The sequence below is a fragment of the Odocoileus virginianus genome, chromosome 18 (genome assembly GCF_023699985.2).
Source record: "Odocoileus virginianus isolate 20LAN1187 ecotype Illinois chromosome 18, Ovbor_1.2, whole genome shotgun sequence".
Lineage (NCBI taxonomy): Eukaryota > Metazoa > Chordata > Mammalia > Artiodactyla > Cervidae > Odocoileus > Odocoileus virginianus.
In genome coordinates, this window is record NC_069691.1 from 41,521,557 (window position 1) to 41,538,516 (window position 16,960).

Consider the following 16,960-nt stretch of genomic DNA (forward strand, 5'->3'; position numbering starts at 1 on the left):
AAGAAATTCCTGACACAGAAAATAAGTAATAGTAAGTAGATAGATTAAAATAGCTGGACTAGGAGGTTAACACAGCAAAAAAAGCAGCAAGTCACTTCAAAAATTAAGTGAAGCCTACGTTATAAGATTAAGGGATGTCCTCTATCATGAGTAGATAGCTTGGGACCACTGATGCTTTTAAATCTAAAGATTGAATAACATCATGAATATAAAATATTAGAAAGATTTGCCTTTGGGAATACAGTGAAAATTATTATGGGGAGAAATTAGAGATGAGGAGTTCAGAGATACCCTCTATCTGCAATTACCAGAGCTCAAGTCAGCATGAAAACATGAAAGACAGAACTGGGAAATAATATTTAGCAAATATGTTGAAAAAACAATTGACAGAAATCAGTGAATTAATTGACTTAAGAGATGAGAAGGGTAGATGATAACATAGTTAGGTGTTCTCAGCCCAGAATATTAAGAAACTGTTAAGGGTCACTAACAAAAGTAAATTAATTACTAGAATTTAACATGGAAGCTATGACTATATGCTAGGCTTTAATCATATCAATATTTCTTAATCACATCATTATTTCTTAATCAAAAATAAACAGATAAACAATACTTTGGAAAAATGTGTTACTGAATCTATTATTTTATTTTTATTATCTTAATATTTCACTATATTGAGAGCATAAATATTTGAAGTATTTTATATATATATATATACACACACACACATATATACATATTGTTATTCAGTTGCTAAGTCCTGTCCAACTCTTTGCCCCATGGACTGCAGCATGATAGGCTTCCCTGTCCTTCACTATTTCCTGGAGTTTGATCAAACTGAAGTCCACTGAGTTGGTGAAGTCATCCAACCATCTCATCCTCTGTCATTCCCTTCTCCTCCTGACCTCAATCTTCCCAGCATCAGGGTCTTTTCCAGTGAGTTGGCTCTTCACATATGAATATATAAAATATCATATATACACATATGTGTATATGTGCACATATACATACATATATATATATATATATGAAACTAAGCAAAAGAGCAAAAGTTTTTTGTTGTTGATGTTATTATATTAAGGCTAGAAAGGGCCTGGATATGTATATTTTGATGAAAGAAAAAAACTAGATGAATATAATAAATAGCAATGTTTCAAGAAATATTTCCTAAATTATCTTACTGTCCTAAAAAGATAAATTAGAAAAAAAGTATAAATAATAATATTGCCACCTGCCTAGAATTTTCTTAAATATACACATATATATATATATATATATATATATTTGATAATAAAGATGAATATCAACTTCTGTGTAGAATCATTAACAGATCACTTATGAATTATCAAATTGATCCTGACACAGAGTCAAAGTAAAACAGTCTATTTGTTGCTTTACAAGACAAGCCAACTCCAGACTAAAGGTAACACATCTTATTGTGACTCTCCCTATTGACTTCATTTTTGAAATAGTGACCTCCAGAGGGCAGATTCATTTGAGACTAGAGATTAGATTATGTAAGGCAGTTAACTATAATAATTAATAATACACTAATATTCTAATAGTTGAATATTCTAGTTTCATATTATATAATATATATGATTCATATGGATCTTGAGAATTACTGAGATACAATTAACCATGGAAAATAAAATTGAACACTGGCATATATGAATTATAAGGAAAACAAAGGATCTGTGATGTTAATAAATTACTGGTGAGAATTTTAATTTTTTTCAGATCAAAGAAATTGTTTTTAAATGAACAATGACAGAAGGTGAGACAAATGGCAGGAAATAAACATGATCACTGCCAAGTACCAAAGAGTAACAGGGACTAAAGAGGCACGAGGAAAGAGAAGGACGCAATTCAGTGTTTTCATGAAAAACAAAAAGCAAAGAAGTTTGATTTTACCAAAATTAAATGAAGTAATGAGAAGAAAAGCAAGAGTTTCTAATGTTTTCCTTGAAATATTAATTGCATATCCTTATATCATCTTTAAAATGGATAAACAATAGCTCTCAGTTATAAAAGTATTTCCAAAGAGATAAATTACTATTCCTTTATATCATTACTTGGAAGTTGGACTTATTCACAATTTTTGTGATTTGCTTATTTTTAATAAATTCACCTTTATTCAATACTTTACAAAATTTCCTATGTGAAAGCATGGATGATGCTTAACAGAAATGTAAAATACCTGTTCAAGAATTCACACACTCTTGAGATAAATCATAAGCAAACTAGAATAAAGTGAGTGCATCATGATAAATCCTGGGCATATGCATCTATAATAAATAAATCTACAGTGAGCAATATAGATGATTTAAAAGAATCTTAGTAATGTTATGGCTACATTTTATACAATTCAGTGCATAAAAGGATATATACAATTCAGGATGATCATCGAATATATGTAATCTCATGCAAGACAGATGAAATATTTCTAAATATCCTGCTGCTGCTGCTGCTAAGTCACTTCAGTCATGTCCGACTCTATGTGACCTCATAGACGGCAGCCCACCAGGCTCCGCTGTCCCTGGGATTCTCCAGGCAAGAACTAGCTATGCTACTCAACTATTAAAGTACTTTTATATTCTAGATTGGCATGGATGTTTAATATAGGGATATTGTTAAATATCTGAGCTGATTTAGTATTTATAAATAACTATAATAATTAGACAGTGGATAGAGTAGTTATGGGTATAACTGATACCTTCTTTATAAAGAATTTGGGGCTTTGGGATACTTCTGGTGTATTCTTAGGGCAAGTGAGTTGCTTCTGATATCATGAAGGTCTAATGTCTTACAAGAAGTTAAGTAGGAACACTGGAGAACCATGAGGTCAAATGAAAGTAGCAATGACAGAGTTCTCTCTCTCATAATAGCCACATCATCTATTATGGTTTTGAACTGCTACACTGATTGAAAAGATGAAAAATTAGCTAGTATTATTTTCACTGTTTATTGAGTCACTTCATTTTCTTTCAAATTGCAAGATGGCAGTGAAAATATGCAGCAATGTAACTATGATAACACGATCAAGAGAAGAAGAACATTCTGTAGGAAACCAATCCTTCATCTTACTGGGAGAGGCACAGAACATAATTTTACAAAATTATTAAGGAGTGATTCTGTATATAAATAAGCAGTTCATCCAAATCATTTAGATTCCAGGAATAGCAAAACAAGTTTGAAATTTTAAAATAATATGTTGTAAGAGAGATGGAGGGGCTTCAAACATGCCCCTATGGTATGGCACATCTTCCTGCCAGATGATGAATCTAAAGAAACCTCACAAATGAATCAATATGTGTGCTCTGTGTTTGGTTAGAAATGTCATTCAAAATCAGTGATGAGATTTATGATCAAGATATATTTGGGGCTGCTTTATCACAATATTCTCTGACCTCACACATGATGGTTCCTTGACCTATATTACAAACATGGGGAATTAGAGATGAAAATGTAATGACTCTGCTACACATGTAGGGTGTCTTTTCAACACAGTGATAGTCAACCTAGAAGTAGCTCCAGGAAAAGAATGGGTTTCTCTTCAAAAAAACAGCCCTGAAAAATATATAACCTCAGTGGGCAAAACTCCTTATTAAATTACACATTATTTTGTCTAGTCCTCTGCTTCCTACATTCCTGATGCTAATCAGAAACATATAAATTATGGTCAAAAGAACACAGATTGAGATCAGTCCACCATTCTTGAAAAAGAGAAGACTTGGCATAAAATTTTTTCTCTAACTTATAACTTATTACAAGTGTGAATATTATTATCTTGTTTTAAATGGAGAAAGGATTTTATTTGAAAGCTTTGGTCTCTTATTATTTCAGTAAGGAAAATATAAACAATTTAGAAAAATCATGGAAAAATTATTATCATTGCTACATTTTATAAAATTTGGTGCACAAACAGATATATGCAATCCAGGGAAATCTTTGAATGTATATGACCTCAGGGAGAGAGACAAAACATTACTAAATAACCTATTCAACTATCAAAGTACTTTTATATTTTAGAATGATTCATATACTCAAACACATAAGAAATAAGTCAATATGCACTCACTCAATAAAAATTAACTTGTCTGTTTTCAGATTTATTTTCTTTAAGCACTTCTATATTAATCTCTTCATGTAAGGTCAAGTTTCTAACAAGTGTGGATAAAATATTTTAAAATTTCAGAACACTTTTATAACAGTTTGGCTACAATTGGGTGACAGAATCCTTCTTATTTTTAGAGTCTTGACATTATGAAACTTTATGATGATGATGTTGCTGTTCAGTTGCTAAGTCATGTCCAACTCTCGCAACTGCATGAACTGTAGCAAGCCAGGCTTTCCTGTCCTTTACTGTCTGCTGGAGTTTGCTCAAACTCATGTTCATTGAGTTGGTGATGCCATCCAGCCATTTTATCCTCTGTCATCCCTTCTCTTTCTGCCCTTAATCTTTCCCAGCATCAGGGTTTCTTTACCAAAAAGCCAGCTCTATGCATCACCTGGCCAATGTATTGGAGCTTCAGCTTCAGCATCAGTCCTTCCAATGACTATTTAGGGTTGATTTCCTTTGGGATTGCCTTATTTTGTCTTTGATCCTTTTAAAAATTTTATCAGTGATACTCTGAACTTCTTTGGGTCTGTTTTCATCAAAAGAGCAGTCCTGGTTTTCTCCTGATTAGACTTTGGTTCAGTTTCTTTCAAGATCCCTCAGTTTTCTAACATTTGAGTGTTTACTAAAACTGAAATCTCTTTTTCTTCTTATATTCTTATGCTCCATGGTTAATTTCATCTTTTTCATTATTTGACTTTCTTTATATTCTTTTGAGTCCTGAGTCCATTATTGCAACAATCTATTAGCCTTTCAAAACAATGTTTTTCCAGCGTTCTCTCCTGATTGGTAAAACTACCAACCATATAGTTTCTCAATCCATAAATATGTACCTATTTGTTATTTTCTTTCACTGAATTTCTACACCTAATAGGTTGGTAATCAGTTAGAAAAAAACATTCATTTACTGCTGCTGTTAAGTCACTTCAGTCATGTCTGACTCTGTGCGACCCCACACATAGACGTCAGCCCACCAGGCTCCCCAGTTCCTGGGACTCTCCAGGCAAGAACACTGGAGTGGGTTGCCATTTCCCTCTCCAATGAGTCAAAGTGAAAAGTGAAAGTGAAGCCACTCAGTCGTGTCCAACTCCTAGCGACCCCGTGGACTGCAGCCCACCAGGCTCCTCCATCCACGGGATTTTCCAGGCAAGAGTACTGGAGTGGGTGCTACAGAATTATTTTCTAGCATCATAAATCATTAGAATCCCAATTCATTAAAAAATGCTAAATCCTATGCCACTCTAGCTAGTTAAATGATAAATGAAGATAACCTATTATTTTATAATAGAAATATAACTGAAGATGAGACAGCATATATATGTATATATAGTAATTTACAACTTATGAATTGAATTAAATTTAAGAAAACACAAATAGCAAAGGGAAGAAATCTTCTTTAAATTACTTCATCAAAAAAATAAATAAATAAATAAATTACTTCATCACACATGTAAAGCCCATTGACTGTTGATACTCCACTTATTGGGAATTCTATATTACTAAAGAGCATTGGACTCAATTGTTTTTACTCACATTGTGATTTACATGTACATTAACTTACATGTCAACTGATAGAATGGTGGTTTTGAAAATGTGAAGCAGTTTAGATATAATTATATCTAAATGGTAAGTAATACACCTTGTTCAGTCCTTTTGTTCTCAGGCTGATCTCTGGGGTCATTTATATAACTTCTTGTTCTGTCTCCCTGCCCCATTTTCCACTCTGGATAAAGTCAGATGGATTTTCTCCATAGAATACAAAAGCCCTTTGCAATAGAGAAGATTTTGCTTGCCCCTACCTTCCACAGCACACAGGATATTTCCTTAATTGCCTTGGTGTGTACACTCTTGTGAATGAATAATAGTAAGTTAGTATGCTATAAGGGAAGAATGACTATGAATAATTATTAAGAAGGATTAGAAAGACACACATAACCAGGTGTTCACAAAGGTCTATATTTTTTTTAACCTTCTGTTTGGTCTTCACCAAACCTTAGTCTCTGATAGCTCAGTTGGTAAAGAATCTGCCTGCAATGCAGGAGACCCCGGTTTGATTCCTGGGTTGGGAAGATCCCCTGGAGAAGGGAGAGGCTACCCACTTCAGCATTCTTGGGCTTTCCTTGTGGTTCATCTGGTAAAGAATCCACCTGCAATCCAGGCACCTAGGTTCTATCCCTGGGTTGAAGGGATCTCCAGATCCCCTGGAGAAGGGAAAGGCTACCCACTCCAATACTCTGGTCTGGAGAATTCCATGGACTGTATACTCCATGAGGTCGCAAAGTGTCGGACACAACTGAATGACTTTCACTTTAAGCCTCAGTCAGGCTTTTCCACTCAACTACAATTTGCTGGACCCTGCCTCCCCCAAAGTCTGGGCAAGCACTAAAAAAGCACAATCTGTACCCTTATCAGCTTATTCTAAGTGCTTAAGCACAGTGAGACACTTTTTCTCTCAGGCCCCACTGGTCATTTTCCTTTGCCTACCCAACTTCACTTTAAATGTTTCTGCTGAAGCATTGCCCACCCCTCTCTCTATATAAAACAAACAAACAAAAACCCTTTCCTGTTTGTTTCTAAGACACTGGCCAATTTCTGATATAGCATTCTCCCTATTGCAAAAGTCTTACTTTTAAATCAAGTCTCTCCTTATCTAGGACTTCTTGGTGTCTCAGACAGTAAGGGATCCACCTGCAATGCAGAAAACTTGGGTTTGACCCCTGGGATGGGAAGATCCCCTGAAGAAGGGAATGACAACCCACTCCTGTATTCCTGCCTGGAGAATTCCAGGGACATAGGAGCCTGGTGGGCTACTGTCCATGGGTCACAGAGTTGGGCACAATTGAAAGACCAACACTTTTACTTTCAACCCTTCTCTAAGTCCAGATTTGCTTTTATTCAACAACATGAAGTTTCAAAAATGGAGTAGAAAGAACAGAATAAAATATATTTAAAATCCAAACAATTTTATAGAACTGGATTGGAACTTTTGCTACAAATAGTGGAAGCCTAGATAATCAAGGATAATTCTGGAAAAAAAAAATCCATAATTACTTCAAATTTTCAGTGGGATAGTGAAGATTATTTCAAGTTAAGAACAGAGAGATATTCCATTTTCATATTCAGAAGACTTAATAATATAAAGTTGTCATTTTTTTGCAAAACTCCCAAAGATCTCAAAATTCTCTGTGCATATAAGTATTCATATGCAAATTCTAAAATTTATATTGAAATGTAAGAGGTCAAAAATGCCCAAGACAATCTTCAAATTGTGAAAAAATAAAAGAAAAAAAAATGGCATTGGTCAAAGTGTTGATAAAATAACCAATGGAATAGAAAATAGTGACCAGAAGCAAAGCAATCCATGTATGACACTTGATCTATCATGAAAGTTTATACGGCATGGATATAAGGATCAGGGTCTTTTCAAGGAATGACTGAACTTGTAATTGTTTTGCATATTAAAAATATCATGACCATGTATCTAACATATATATTTACTTCCATTACTATGCTAATGTATAAAGTAAAACAAAAAATAGTTTTTATGTAAAGATGTACAGGATTATATTCTAGGAACATATATCTTTAGACAAATCACAAAATGCACAAAAGGAAAAATTAACAAATTTAACTACACTGATATTAGAACTTCTGTTCAACTAAAGATAATGTTAAATTTAACCTTCAGTATTGACAAATATGTTTGGAACACACAAAACTTACAAATAATTTACAACCAGAGTATTTGTCATATAAAAATAATCAATATATAAAACCTACAAATCAATTCTTAAAAGATAGAAATCCTAGAAGAAATACGTGAGAAGAAAAAAATTTGAGCAGTGTTCTACAAAAATGAAAGAAGATGCCCAAAGAGACATTAAATCTATGTGAAGGCATAGAATTTCATTAATAAACAGAAAAATATGAGGGGGATCAAGATGGCAGAATAAGACAATATGGAACTCACCTCCCTTGACAAACATATCAAAGATACATCTACACATGGAATGATTCTCCTGGAAAACCAACTGGAAACCGGCAGAATTTCCATGCAACCAAGGTTGCAAGAAAGACTGCCGTGTAGCTGGGTAGGATAGGGAAAAAGCAAAAGTTCAGGACCTGTGCCTTTGGGAGGGGATCTGCAGCAAAAAGAAGATTGCACAGGATGGACACTCACCCTGGAGAGTAAGCGGATGAAGCCACAGCTTGGATGTCCCTGTTCTGGGGTCCTACACAGGGGGGAGAAGCCTCCCAGGCTACCGGGAGAACTATTGGAACAACAGGGGGCTGGTGCTGAAAAGCTGAGGCTCGGCTCAGGAAGTGCGCAAGTGCTGGCCTGCCAACAGACAGGACAGAAAGCTCTGCATTAGATGCTGTCCTTCCACCGCATTCCCCAGTCCAAGCCCGGCCCCACTCATGTCACGACACAGTGCGGTGTGGGATCTAGGACAGTCACAGCCCGGAAAAGACTAAATCTGGCAAAGCTGAGATGGTCCAGGTGTGTGGGGGGCGGTCTTGGTGGGGCAGCGTGGCCAATGCTGGTGATCACTCACCGAGGAGCACAGAAGCAGCCCAGGCTGCTCGCAGCAGAGCCGTCCTCCCGCTCCTGCAAACACTCCCACTTGAGCAAACACTTCGACTCTGCCCACCCCGTGCCACAGCCGTGCACTGGATCCGGGGTGATCACAGCAGGGAAAAGGAAAGCTCATGCTACTTTGGGCTCTGTCTGAGCGCAGCCACAGACACGTTCCCAGGCAGCACATCAGCCGTCAGTGAGCACACAGTCCTCACTTCAGCACTCCCCTCATTTGGGACCAAGTGTGGAAGGAAGTTTCCACACTTAAAGGCAACAGACTCTGCTCAAGCCCAACACACAAGGATTACACTCTAGTAACTGGGAAAGAGACCCTGCCCCCCCAGAAGGGCAGGAATAGTCGTGGAAAAGACGGGAAGTTGAGTGTCACACTGTTCACGCGTTAGCAGCTCCAGCACCAACTACACTTCCTATCGGGGTGTTAGCGGCCAACACACAATGAGAAAGGATGTGGCTGGCATCCCCGCCAGAGACAGTGGGCACACACAGTCCACGTAGGGATGTTCCCACATGCAAATGCCCTTCAAGATCATAAGAGGTAACTGTTTCACCTAAATTCACAGAGACGGAAAATAAAATGAAAAGGTAGAGAAAATACTCTCAAAATACCAGGAGAAAACCCATGAAAAATATAAATTAATGAAACAGAGAGAGTCTGCCAGACTCTAAATTTTAAGAGTAGGTAATAAAAACATTATCTAGATAAGAAAGATTAGCAATATAAACAGAGATCATTTTAACAAGGAACTAGAAACTATGAAGATGATTGAATCAAAAATTGATAATTCCATTTCTGAGATAAGAAATAATCTAAATGCAATTAAAAGTTGATAAAATGACAGAGAAGGGTGCATAAGTGATCTAGAAGAGAGATTAATGAAAATCACCAAAACAGAACCATAGACAGAAAAGCTAAAAGGAAAGAAAGCAAAAAATTATATGTATAGCCTGCTATAAAACAAGCCAATAAACATAATAGAGGGTTCCAGAAGGGGAAGAGAGAGAAGAGGATAGAAAACATATTTGAAGACATCATGGCTGAAAACTTCCCAAATGTAAAGAAGGAAATAGATACCCACACAGAGGAAACACAGAGGGTCCCAAACAATATGAACACAAAATAACAAACACCAAGACATATCATAATTAAAATGGCAAAAGTTAAAGAGATTTATAAAGCCAGCAAGAGAAAAACAGACTCATATACAAGGAAACCCCCATTAAGACTATCAGCTGATTTCTCTGCAGAAATCAGAAGAGTGTTACGATATAGCCAAAGTCCTAAAAGTGAAAAACCTGCAACCCAGAATACTCTACACAGCAAGACTATCATTTAGAAAAGAAGGAGAAAGATTCTCTCAACAAGAAAAAAATAAAATAAATTATCAATATTAAACTTATTAAAGAAATGTTGAAAGGTTGTTGCTAAACGGAAAATAAGCAAGAATCTATAGGAAAGGGAAAATATCAATAGCAAATGCAAATATATAGTAAGAATCAAAGTTTACTTAAATACAGTACATGGTACATAGTACACAGCCAGTACATAGATTAAACAACAACAACAAAAAGTTGAAAAAGTGAATATAACTGCAATAAACAGTAAGAGATAAGCATGAAGATGTAAAATATGACTTTAAAAACACAAAATGTGGAGGAGGAAAGTAAAAAATGATTTTTAGAATGCAACTGAAGTGAAATATTTATCTACATTTATATATATATATATACACACACATACATACACTATGGTTATACATATAATTATGGGTCAGTTCAGTTCAGCTACTCAGCTGTGTCCAACTCTTTGCAACCCATGGACTACAGGCCTCCCTGTCCATCACCAATTCCCAGAACTTGCTCAAACTCATGTCCATTGAGTCGTGACATCATGTCCATGATGCCATCCAACCATCTCATCCTCTCTCATCCCCTTCTCCTCCTGCCTTCAGTCTTTCCTAGCATCAGGGTCTTTTCAAATGAGTCAGCTCTTCGCATCAGGTGGACAAAGTATTGGAGTTTCAGCATCAGCATCAGTCCTTCCAATGAATATTCAGGACTGATTTCCTTTAGGAAAGACTGGTTCGATCTCCTTGCAGTCCAAGGGACTCTCAAGAGTCTTCTCCAACACCACAGTTCAAAAGCATCAATTCTTCAGCACTCAGCTTTATAGTCCAACTCTCACATCCATACATGACCACTGGAAAAACCATAGTCTTGATTAGATTGACCTTTGTTGGCAAAGTAATGTCTCTGCTTTTTAATATACTATCTAGATTGTTTATAACTTTCCTTCCAAAGAATAAGCATATTTTAATTTCATGGCTGCAATCACCATCTGCAGTGATTTTGGAGCCCCCCAAAATAAAATTGGTTACTGTTTCCACTGTTTCCCCATCTATTTGCTGACGTGATGTGACCGGATGCCATGATCTTCGTTTTCTGAATATTGAGCTTTAAGCCAACTTTTTCACTCTCCTCTTTCACTTTCATCAAGAGGCTCTTTAGTTCATCCTCACTTTCTGCCATAAGGATGGTGTCATCTGCATATCTGAGGTTATTGATATTTCTCCTGGCAATCCTGATTCCAGCTTGTGCTTCATCCAGCCCAGAATTTCTCATGATGTACTCTGTATAGAAGTTAAATAAGCACAGTGACAATATACAGCCTTGACGTACTCCTTTCCAATTTGGAAACAGTCTGTTCTTCCATGTCCAGTTCTAACTGTTGCTTCCTGACCTGCATACAGATTTCTCGAGAGGCAGGTGAGGTGGCCTGGTATTCCCATCTCTTTTAGAATTTTCCACAGTTTACTGTGATCCACACAGTCAAAGGCTTTGGCATAGTCAATAAAGCAGAAATAGATGTTTTTCTGGAACTCTGTTCCTTTTTCTATGATCTAGCGGATGCTGGCAATTTGATCTCTTGTCAACATACATTAATTCCAATGTAAACACAAATAAAAAACCTGCAATAAATACAAAATGAAGGGAACTACAAAAGAAAATCACCAAATCACAACAGGGACAGGTGAAAAAGAAGAAATATAGAAAGAATAACTTTGTACAAAACAATCTGAGAATAAGAAATAAGAAGGTAATAAGTACATATCGATCAATAATAACTAAATATCAATGAAAGTAATCCTCTAATCAAAAGACATACATGGCTGATTAGATTAAAAACCAAGAACCTTCAATATGCTGCCTATAAGAGACTCACTTCAGGGCAAAAAACAGCAAAACTAAAAGTGGGGATATAAAAAAAATTTCATGCAACAGAAAAGGACAAAAAAGGGGGTAGCAATACTCATATCAAATAGATTGTAAAGCAAGTCAATAACAAAAGATAAAGATGGGCATTATTATAATGATAAATGGGTTAATACAAGAAGATATTGCATTTATTAACACATCATTGATTGGAGACATATCAATATGCTTTTAGAGAGTGATACAATTAACATCACAGTGTGAAGTTGTTAGAGCTTAAAATTGATCAAATGTTCATAATACAACTTATGATTGTTGTTATCATTCACATTTTGCTCCATTAGGTTTCTCTTCCAACATTCTGTATATTATAAACACAAGTTTATTAACGTAAAATTTTTTTAAAAGATGCGTTGTGAAATGTCTTGTTTGTAAAAGAACCCCCTCCAAAGATCCACTTTGTCAACTATGAGATAGAATAAAAGAACATATTCTAGAGGAAATAATACCCATGGGACTAAAAAAAAATGCCAACACACCGGGAAGTATAGAGTCCGCTCTTTCAGAGGAAAGCACAGTGAAGCAGTATATTTGTAATGATGTTCTTTTCTCCTGCATAGAGGTGCCTGCCATACTGCCTATCACACTCTAATGAAATATTCGGATGCTTTAGAAAGACATGTACAAAATTTCAAATAAATACATTAAGTCAACAATAATTTTAGGATATTTCCTCAGCTGTTAAACAAATATAGGCAAACAGTTTTTCACATAAATCACAGCAATATTTTCTAGGATCAGTATCCCAAGGCCAAAAATATAAAGCAAAAATAAACAAGCGGGACCTAACTAAATTTAAAAGCTTTGGCACAAGGAAACCATCTACAAAATGAAAAGACAACCTACAGGATAGAAGAAATATTTGCAAATAATGCAAGAGACAAGAGATTAATATTCAAAGTAGATAAATAGCTCACACAACTCAATACCATAAAAACTGAGAATACAATAAAATAGGGACAAGAGGTTTGAACAGACATTTTTCCAAAAAAGACACACAGATGGCTAAAAGGCACATGAAAGGATGTTCATTGTTGTTAATTATTAGTGAAAAAGAAATCAGTACCACAACGAAATGTTACCTCACACTTGTCTGTATGACTATCATCAAAAAGCCTACAAATAAAAAATATTGAAGAAGATGTGGATAATAGGCAACCATTTGCAAATTGTTGGTGGAATATAAATTGGTTCATCCACTATACAAAAAATTATTGAGGCTCCTTAAAAACTAAAAATAGAACAACCATATGATTTAGCAATCACACTCCTTGGTTTATATCTGGAAAAATGAAAATGGTAATTTTAAAAGATACGTACACCCCTAACATGTACCCCATGTAGATAGCAGCACTATTTACAATAGCTAAGACACAGAAACTACCCAAGTGACCATCAATTAGCTTAAGAATATATGTACATACACACACACACACACACACACACACATACACACACATACAATGAAATGTTAGGCATAAAAAAGAATGAAATATTGCTATTTGGAGCAACATGGGACGTAGAGAATATTATGCTTTCCGGAGTAAATCAGACACTAGAGAAAGATACTATATGATATCATTAATAGTTGGAATCTAAATAATAATACAAATGCATTTAATCAAAACAGAAACAGATTCACAAACATAGAAAACAAACTTGTTGTTACCAAGGACAAGAGGGGAGGGGAGTCGAAGGGGCAAATGAGGTATATGTGATTAACAGATGTAAACTACTACATATAAAAGAGGTAAGCAACAAGGATTTACTGTATAGCACAGGGAAATATACATGCTAGCTTGAGTTAACCTATAAAGGAATAAAGTCTGCAAAAACACTGATATATTCTGCTGTACACCTGAAATTAACACAATACTGTGAATCAACTATCCTTCAATTAAAAAAAAAAACAATGGAATCAACCATCATAAAAAATGTAAAACTCTGAGTAATGAGGACAAATGAACAAAACCTGAAGAGCACACAAGTGGAGGTGGAGAAAAGACTGGAGATGAAGACAGACAAGACAGTGAAGACTCAGCTTCCCTGAATCTGCTTCTTCATCTACAGAATGGGGGTAATTATTGTAAAGTCCTGAATTTAGGTGTAAAATGTCACCTGCGCAAATATAGAGAGGAGAATTTCTGATGAGAAACGAGTTTTAGCTGTGTGTGTGTGTGTGTGTGTATATACTCAGTTGCATCAACCATATCCAAATTTTTGCAACTCTATGGACTGTAGACTTCCAGGCTCCTCTCTCAGTGGGATTCTCCAGGCAAGAATACGGTAGTGGGTTGTCATGCCCTCCTCCAGGGAATCTTCCCAACCCAGGGATCAAACCTGTGTCTCCCGCATCTTCTGCATTGCAGGCAGATTCTTTACCCCCATGAGCCACCTGAGAAACCCTTTAGCTGACTACAAGATCAATATGACCCATAGTATGATATATGCAATTAAAAAAAAAAAAAGTTTCCTGCTGTGTGAATAGAAGTAAAACTATTTGCAATAAGGCAAGAACAACAAAAAAAACTAATTAATTAAAACCACAACTGATACCACTGGACTTTTGATGGGAATGTCTTTATTATTCATGAACCCCTTGGATCATATCTGAGTTTATGATAAATCAGTGGAATTTTAAGAAAATAAAAATAAGAAGCAATAAAAAAAAGCAATAACAGGTTTTGTTTATGAAGGGATAAGGACTCATAAAAAGCTTGTGAGAGAGTGGCTTGGTCAATTTCTTTCAATAATAATTTGAATCTATGTACAAGTGTTAAATAATAAAAAAAAAAAATACAAACTTTGGTCTTTGTTCTGAGTTCCTGGTGTAGCTTCTAAAATCCTGGACCTTTCCCAGTTGATGGGAATGTCTTTATTATTCATGAACCCCTTGGACCATATCTGAGTTTATGATAATCAGCCAATTTAAGATGGGCTTGTGACCAGAAAGACTAACTATATGGCTAGAGGGTTGGGGCTTTGAGCCAACTCAACTTTCAGGAAGGGGAGGAGAGGAGGGGGCCTTAGTTTCAGTCATGTGGCCAATGATTTAATCAATGATGCCTATAGAACAAAGCTGACAAAATAAAATCTCTGAACACTGAGGTTTAGTGGAATTTCCTGCCTGGTAACCACATCAGTGTGCTGAGAGGGTGAGGCAATCTGATTCTATGGTGAGAAGGCAGAGAAGCTCTACTTTTGGGAAACTCCTATTCCTTGTCCTGTATACCCCTTCTTTTGATACCGATTTGTATCCATCACTATAAAACTACAACTGTAATATAGAACTTTCCTGAGTTCTTTGAGTTGTATCAGTGTATTTTCAAACTTGATTGAGATTGTGCAAACTTTTCTGGACTTCTAGCCAGTTGGTCAGAAATATGGGAGGCTTTGGGAACTTGCATGCCATTAACAAACAGGTATACAATAACTTACAGTTTGTTGGAATCAAAACCATTCCCATGCAGTAGGCATATGCCATGATCTTGCAATTATACTCCTAAGTGTATTCCCTAGAGAAATTAATCCATGCATGCACCAGAAGACATGTATTGTTAGCAGCATTATTCATAAAGTAAAAATCTGCATAAGCCATAAACCCAACTGCCTATTGGCAGTACAAACTATAAGATGTTTTATATTCAAAAAGAAATACAGGCAATGAAAATTAATGAAGTACAATTACATACAAAAACATGATTGAGTCTTAAAAGCACAACTTTGAGTGATAGAAGCTTATCACAAAATACATGTCATATTGCAATTTTTTTTATGGGCAATAAACACAGTCTGTAGAAAAGAGAAACCTTAATTAAAGTTGGGGGGCCAGAAAGGGGAGCTCTCACACCCTCTGGCCATAGCAGAGCACGATAACAGGAAGAAAGACCCTTCTTTCCAGGCAAGGACTCAGTCAATGAAAATCCGTGGATTCTTTACCACAGCCCTTCCAAATTCCTTTTCCCCTCGATAAACGAGTTCTCCCTTCGTTTCCACGTGGGACTTGGACATGGCTCACCATGATTGCAGAACCCAAATTGCAATTCTCTGCTGATTCCAAAGAAATCCATCTTTGCTGGAAACACATCCGACAGTCTGTTTTTGGACAACATTTTGGTGGCCCACATGAGGACCAGAGAAGACCCAAGGCTCTAGGTGTGGTGAACAAACAGGTAGAATATCTACAAATTGAACCTATTGAGCTCACTGATTTTTCTTGCTAACACTGAAGTTTGAAGGTATGTCTCTTTCTTGATCTGAGTGTGTGTCCTTTTAGCATTTGAATCTCCCTAGGCTTTATTCAGGGACTATTTTAAGGTTTTATTCTTTCCATATGTGAGTACTTGTTAGAGACTTGGATCTGATTTTCAAGATTACACTATTTCAACTGAAAATGACTGAGAAGCTGCTGGCCCATTCCTTCAGGGACAGCGGCTGATTCATGGAAACCATGCCAGGTTCTCGGTCATTGGCCCATTCCTTTGGAGTAGGGGCTAGAAAGTGGCTGAAAAGCCTTTGACTTGGTTCCTCTGAGACCAGGCTGCATCCTTATAACTGGATGGTATTAGCTTGCAAGCAGTTTAAACTGAGCTGTTTGAGTTGTAAGTTGTTTAAGCTGTTATTTTACTCTATAGCAATAAACCTCTAAGAAATAGGATCCCAGTGATTTAAATACTTTTAGGGCACCCTACCTTCAGGGACTTTAGTCTACAATAATTCTTCCTCATATGCATTTCTAACTTAAATGAAATGACCTGCCCAAAGGCAATTTTGAATATCAATGACTATTATGGGGGGCTTTTAAAATCCCCAAACTTAATTTCATGAAAATTGAATTGGACTGAAATAGCTCAAAATTTTCCAGTAATGAGTGGAATTCTTATTTTTATTGGTATTTTGAGGTTTCCCAACATTATTAGAAGTCTAAAATTGCCTCTACACAAAATAATATTTTAAGATTAACTGAGGCA

At 36.0% G+C, this 16,960-nt stretch overlaps 1 long non-coding RNA gene across 1 annotated transcript in view; it reads right to left on the minus strand.

The window, feature by feature from the left end:
• LOC139039434 (uncharacterized) overlaps positions 1 to 8,499 on the minus strand; it is a 232,191-nt gene extending 223,692 nt beyond the window's left edge. Inside the window, exon 1 of the long non-coding RNA XR_011492698.1 lies at positions 8,301 to 8,499. This is a non-coding gene — a long non-coding RNA (uncharacterized lncRNA). The remainder of the gene's footprint in view (positions 1 to 8,300) is intronic.
• Positions 8,500 to 16,960: the final 8,461 nt, after the last annotated feature.